The sequence below is a fragment of the Solanum dulcamara genome, chromosome 4 (genome assembly GCF_947179165.1).
Source record: "Solanum dulcamara chromosome 4, daSolDulc1.2, whole genome shotgun sequence".
Lineage (NCBI taxonomy): Eukaryota > Viridiplantae > Streptophyta > Magnoliopsida > Solanales > Solanaceae > Solanum > Solanum dulcamara.
The window spans coordinates 57083201-57089901 of NC_077240.1; the positions used below are offsets into that span (position 1 = coordinate 57083201).

The following is a 6701-nucleotide window of genomic DNA, read 5'->3' on the forward strand; positions in this document are numbered from 1 at the left end:
CTGTGGCGCCAGTGATGGGGCAGCGACCATAATTTATTCACCGAGTCCTATAATGGGGCCGGATATGGCATATGTTTTTCTGCATACATTATTTGTGGTTATGAAAAGCATTTTGATATTCTGGATATTTTGTTCATTTTTGCACCTTTTGTTCTGATAATAGCTTTACTTATTACAGTTCATGCTTTACATACTCGGTACATTATCCATACTGACCCACTTTCTTCGGAGGGCTGCGTTACATGCCCAAAGGTACAGATGCTCGGTTTGTTGATCCTCTCATTTAGGACATCCACCCTGTTGGTTGGCAGTGCTCCTTTGTCCGGAGCCCTATTTTGGCACTAATCTTTATGTTGTACATTTATACATATTGGTTAAGGGTACAACAGGGTCCTATCTCATTATATGACTAGACTATCGTTCTATAGAGGTCTATAGACTTGTGATGTGGGTTATGTATATATGTTTTGGGCTTGTGTTCAGAGATGGCCTTAACGGCCTTCGTATGCTACCTCTATTTTCGTGCGCTCTCTAGCTATCTCTTTTGATATCCTCATTTTTTTATTCTGCTAACATACTCAGTGGGGCTAAGGGTACGTATGGGTGCCCAAATTAGGCACCAGTCACGGCCTATGGAGATGGGTCGTGACAGAAGTGGTATCAGAGCAGTTCGTCCTTGGAGTGTCTACAGACTGTGTCTAGTAGAGTCTTTTTTATTAGTGTGTTATGCACCACATCTATAAACACGAGGCTATAGGAAATTTAGTATGTTATCTTTCTTTCATAACTAAGATCGTGTGATAGAGCCGAGTCATAAGAAATGAAATTCCTCATACTAACTTGTGATTTTAGCAGAAGGACAACATCGATAGAAGAAAGTAACTGACGATATTGGAGGTTACAAAACACGCAAGGTAAGAAAAGGCACGAAAAATATATGTTAGGTGAGGCATTGTTGGCATTTCCTGCATGCAGGTGTTGAGATAGTAAGAAATACAAAGGAAATTCTGCCCAAATTTTCCTAGAAATAAAAGGAGAATGAGATATAGGATTCTAAAATATCTTGAAAGGTCGATACTGGTAAAATGAAGTTGGAAAAGATTTATGATCTTATGAAGATGATTTAGAGACGACACCTAGATCTGGATAGAACGACATATTAAGGCACCGACTGAGTTGATACACCGAGATAAATAGTGATGAGCTAATTACTAATTGGGACGAATGGAATGTGGCTTTAAATGCACTGCTACAGTAAGGATATTACTCGAGTACCAGTGTTCATACTGGAGTTAGTACTGTATATTGAGGATTCTAAGTACCTCATGATTGTATTAAGATTTCGTACATGGGTAACCTAAAGTATAGGTGATGTAAATGAAGATATGGAAATAGCGCAGTATACTAAATAAGTTGGAAAGGACTCATATGCATTTGGAAAGTTAGAAATAAACAGACAATGGGAATGGACTCATACGCATTTGGAAAGGACTCATATGCATTTGGAAATCAAATGATGCTATCATATGTAAATGGGAACGCTTAAACTTCAAACGAGATCCTATAAGAGGTGGATGCGATTATACTAGCACTAACGCACCGGATCCCATCAGAACTCCAAAGTTAAGCGTGCTTGGGCGAGAGTAGTACTAGGATGGGTGACCCCCCGGGAAGCGAAAGAGGAAATGAAACACCAGTATTCGTACCTATTCCCTACATCTACAAGTAATCCTAACCTTTGGAACTCTGATATTGATTGCTCGATGAAAGTATATGTAATGGAAACGAGATAGAGGAACTCTCCATATAGTCGGTATAAGATCAGGAGGAAGGTTTTGGTTCACATTCGAGGACGAATGTTCTAAAGAGGGAAAGGATGTTACACCCCGTACTTTGGTACCTTGGAATGCTTCTTAAGCTTCTAAAGTTTCTGGGGAGGCTCCTAAGTTTCTTAGAAGTCATCATGTGAGTCGGATAATCTATAACCCTATCAAACGACTCTAAGGAGGATAGAATGAGATACCCAATAATAGGAAAGATTGGAAATAGGGTTATAAGAATTCGGAAGAAGTTGGAGGCCAAGTAATGGGTCGTAGGACTCGACTTACTCACATAAGCCACCGACTTAGACATCTTACATAACTAAGCTACTTGAGTGCACGTCGAGCTTAAGTAGCAAGGGATACATAGGCTCTTAAAGTGAAATAAGATTACGAACCCATGGAAAATAAATAAGGAGACATATCACATACTTAAAATAAGTAGGTGATGCACCTACTTGAGGTGGGTCTCATGCTGCCATGTGGCAGCTTTGGATTGGTTGCATGATTGAGGTGGCACCCTAGGGGGGCTGCCATATGTCACCCCTAGAGGGATGCCATGTTTCACCTCTGAAAGAGGTGTATATATGTACTACATTCTGTACATATCTTATTTCAGCACTTAGAACAAAAGAAACAAAAAGAGAAACCCTAAGAGGTTAAGAGAGAGGGGCGACGGCTTTGGCCAAAGTGAAAAGTAAGCCACAATTTTGTTCCATCAATTAATTATCTAAGGTATTACTCTATTAAGTGTAGGTGTTAATGACATAAATGTTATATTTGGGGTAGCACGATAGGGCTGCAAACAGCCACCAAAGCTCAGCCGCATAAAGGAGTTTCCGAAGTTAATTTTCAGCAAGTTTGGGAAGCCGTTTGTTAAGGTATGTCTTGGTTCTCTTCTTCCACGTTTTGGTAAGGGTTTGGAAATTTTATGAGGGTGTTAATAATGTAAATTTAAGGTTTGTATCAGCACCAAGTGGAGAACAAACAGCCACGACATTTCAGCCACGCTAGAAGAACTTCTGAGGCAAGTTTTGGAAAGCTTTGGCCAATTTCGGGTAAGGTAAGGGTTTTCCTTTAAACTTGGATTTTATGGTTTGTTTATGGAGTGTATTACACGTCTTATATGTGTCTGGAAGTATAAAAATTGCACAAGGATGCTTGACGTTCTAAACAAACTAAACTAAGGTCGTAATAGTTAAATCGAAGTCGAGTAGTGTGTTGTGGTTTTTGTGCTGTGATTGCAGGTGGTTTGATTGTGTGTTTCAGGGATGGAAAGTTTTCTAAAAGTGGTTTAGGTTCTTCTTGTGTCATCCACATGACCCTCTATTTCGTAGGGCTAAAGGTTTTATGAAATAGAGACTAAACACCCTATTTTGGTATCATAGTTTTAAGCGAGTTGTTTGGAGTTTGTGTTGTGTAATGTTGAAGTGGTTTACTTGTATATATGATGCTGATTGTTGTTGTTGGTTGTCTTCTAAGTTTTGGAGGTTACAGAGTAAGTTTGGATAGGGCAAGTTATAGGGGCGATGCTGCCCGATTTCCGCTAACTTCGGAACTAGTAATGAAATAGTCTAAGTAAATGGATAAGGGATGGGTTCCTATAGGTAATTGGTGGTATAATTACAAGCTGGAAAGTCGAAGGTCACTAACCTTAGAATTAATTTTATGTTAAATAGGTTCAAGAGACGACGAGGCGAACGTGTTAAGAGTAATCCATAAGAGGTATGAAAGCTAACGTTTCCTTCTTTTGGCATATTTTGGCATACGTATGTAAGGCTTATACATTCTTTTGGCATGTCTTCTACATAAGTGTATTAAGCTTATTATATCTCTTATCTTTTTTTGGGCACAAGTATGTAAAGCTAATCTTCTTTTTAGCATAGTTTTTATAAAGCAAGTATATGACTTTTATATGATTCCAAGGAAGTTCCTAATGTAGAGCTGCTAGGATGGCCAACTTCTTGATTTTCCAAAAGATATTTTGTTATTCCTTGATATGTGTATATGATTCCCAAAGGTTCTATTTTGATATAACCCATAGTAACTTTTAAAAGGTACTTGATATGACTCTTGTCTTGATTTTTGAATGATAGCTCATTTTAAGTACCCCCATCGAGTCTCAAATATGATTTAAATTGCATCTAGTTTCTCACTACCCCACTCATGGATGCCTCAATGTTTATTTCACTAAGCCCGGGCCAGGATTTGTTATCGTGCGTACTTCTCTGTATTTTTCGCCGTGCCTCAATGTAAAGGGGCAGGTACGACCTGTACATGGGATTTGTGGAGTTATGATGTGCCATGTACACATATAATATAATATAATCTGATATGATATGATCTGTTATGGAGATATTCCCTACTCTGGAGTTAGGATGTGCTGTGGCGCCAGTGATGGGGCAGCAACCATGATTTATTCACCGAGTCCTATAATGGGGACGGATATGGCATATGTTTTTCTGGATACATTATTTGTGCTTATGAAAAGCATTTTGATATTCTCGATATTTTGTTCATTTTTGCACCTTCTGTTCTGATAATAGCTTTACTTATTACAGTTCATGCTTTACATACTCGATATATTATCCGTACTGACCCCCTTTCGTTGGGGGGATGCGTTACATGACCGTAGGTACAGACGCTTGGTTTGCTAATCCGCTCATTTAGGACATCCACCCTATTGGTTGGCAGTGCTTCTTTGTCCGGAGCCCTATTTTGGCACTAACTTTTATGTTGTATATTTGTACTTGTTAGTTAAGGGTACGACGAAGCCCTGTTCCATCATATGAGTAGACTATCATTCTGTAGAGATCTGTAGAATTGTGAAGTGGGTTATGTATATATGATTTGGGCTTGTGTTCAGTGACGGCCTTAACGGCCTTCGTATGCTACCTCTATTTCCGTGCGCTCTCTAGCGATCTCTTTTGATTTTCTCATTTGTTTATTCTGCTAACATACTCTGTGAGGCTATGAGTACGTATAGGTGCCCAAATCGAGCACCAGTCACGTCCTATGAAGTTGGGTCGTGACAGTAAATATGTTATACCCACAGATAAAGCTAGATGTAAGAAATTGGCATGAAATAAATACTAAGCTTAAAGAGTACATGCCGATGTTACACTATTACAATATTACTTGGAAGCTACCAAAGTATCTTTACTTCAAGTGAAACAAAGATGGGGCATGCAAGGAAAATCCAACATTGAGCCGATCTGTCTACTGTATAAGAGATGACAAAGGAGACAGTCTATTCTAAGGATAAGATCATTGGAATGACAACTAATATGGAGGCTGAATCTTTAGCTACTTATGAAGAACTAGAGTTTTGCCACGAAAAAGAAATAACTAAAATCATAATAGAGGAATGTCTCAAAAGAATGATTCAGAAATAGAGGAATGTCCCATGAGAGATAGTGGAAAGGGTTGAGGGCATCAACAGGAGACTACAACAACTAAACATGCTATTCATTCACATATTCAAAAAAGAAAATAGTGTTGTAGACTCTTTTGCCAATAAAGCGATGGCTACACAACTCACATGGAAATATCAGTGGTTTCATGATCTACCAAATAACATAAGAAAGAATCTAAACATAGAAAAAATAACATTCCATATCCATGGATAAGAAATAGGACAACATACCAAAGAATTATTAATGTAGACATTAAAAAAAAGTAATGCAATTAATTTAAATAGAAACAACAACCACATGGAAAGCATGAATATTTACAGAACCTATCTAATCCATAAACTAAGATTACACAGTAAATGGATTAACAATGTATTCATAAAAGGTGACATTATAGCTATGTTACAATAAGCTAGGACTACTTGCTTTAGTTACCCAAAAACTCCACCCAAAAAGACCGGTAGTTTGGTCTTGCTTAGATGGATCTAAGTTGGAAATAAGGAAGAGACCCTACCACCTACTCAGCTTCATCTGATAGAAACAATATAGGGTAAGGAAATGTGAAAGCATATTTTAGAAGGACGAGAATGCATGCAAACAAAAGGTCAATCTTATCAACATTTCAAGATCTGAGATCTCTAGACTCTTTTTTGGTTCCTATGAGATAAAAATCGACCATCTAAGGAAAAGCTTAAATATTTAGATCACACAAGTACAAGATGAGAGAGACAAAGAAAGGAAGCTTACTAAGTAAGAGTGAAGATGACAAGGCTTATACCAAGTCATCCATGGTGTATTACATCCTTAAATAGGAATAACGCGGTCTTTGCGAAAATATAGTAATCCAAATAGGTTGGGGTTGAATCCAACAGAGAGTGTGGTGAGAGAACTTGAAAACTTATAATTTTCTAACAAAATCTAATCTAATGGCTACTATTTTATTTTGTGGGTTATAAATGGGGGATTATTAACTAAATTATACTAGGATATTTATATCAAGAACTTAAAAACAAACTAGAGTGATGGTTCTTAGATACTAAATTCAAACAAACACTTTATTATGAACTCATTCAAGTGTGTTCATTGTGGAAAATTGACGATCTATTAGTCTTTTAAAGCCTTTCGATCCAATTAAAAAAAATTCAACCTATGTCCTTCTGACACTTAGACATTAAATTAATTTGTTCATTATCATATGCACCGGGTTAGCTATCCTATCTCTATCTCAAGTTATTAGATGGAGGTTGGCAGCCCCAAATTCATGCTAATGATTTGTTTTTCCTAATTTTACTTTTTTTTGTCAAGCTAGTTAGCATATACGCAAGTTCTTAATGTTTGCAACCATTAAAAAGATATTCTTTCCGAAAGAATCTTAATGCATAATGATCACACCTTCATACAAAGAATTTAATGTAAAAAATACATTATCTTTATCCATACTCTAAGTTGCGAAGCCCTAGTTATAAGA

At 37.4% G+C, this 6701-nt stretch overlaps 1 pseudogene; it reads left to right on the forward strand.

Moving 5' to 3' along the window:
- The first annotated feature begins 1572 nt into the window (after positions 1 to 1572).
- On the forward strand, positions 1573 to 1694 carry LOC129888088 (5S ribosomal RNA; annotated as a pseudogene).
- Positions 1695 to 6701: the final 5007 nt, after the last annotated feature.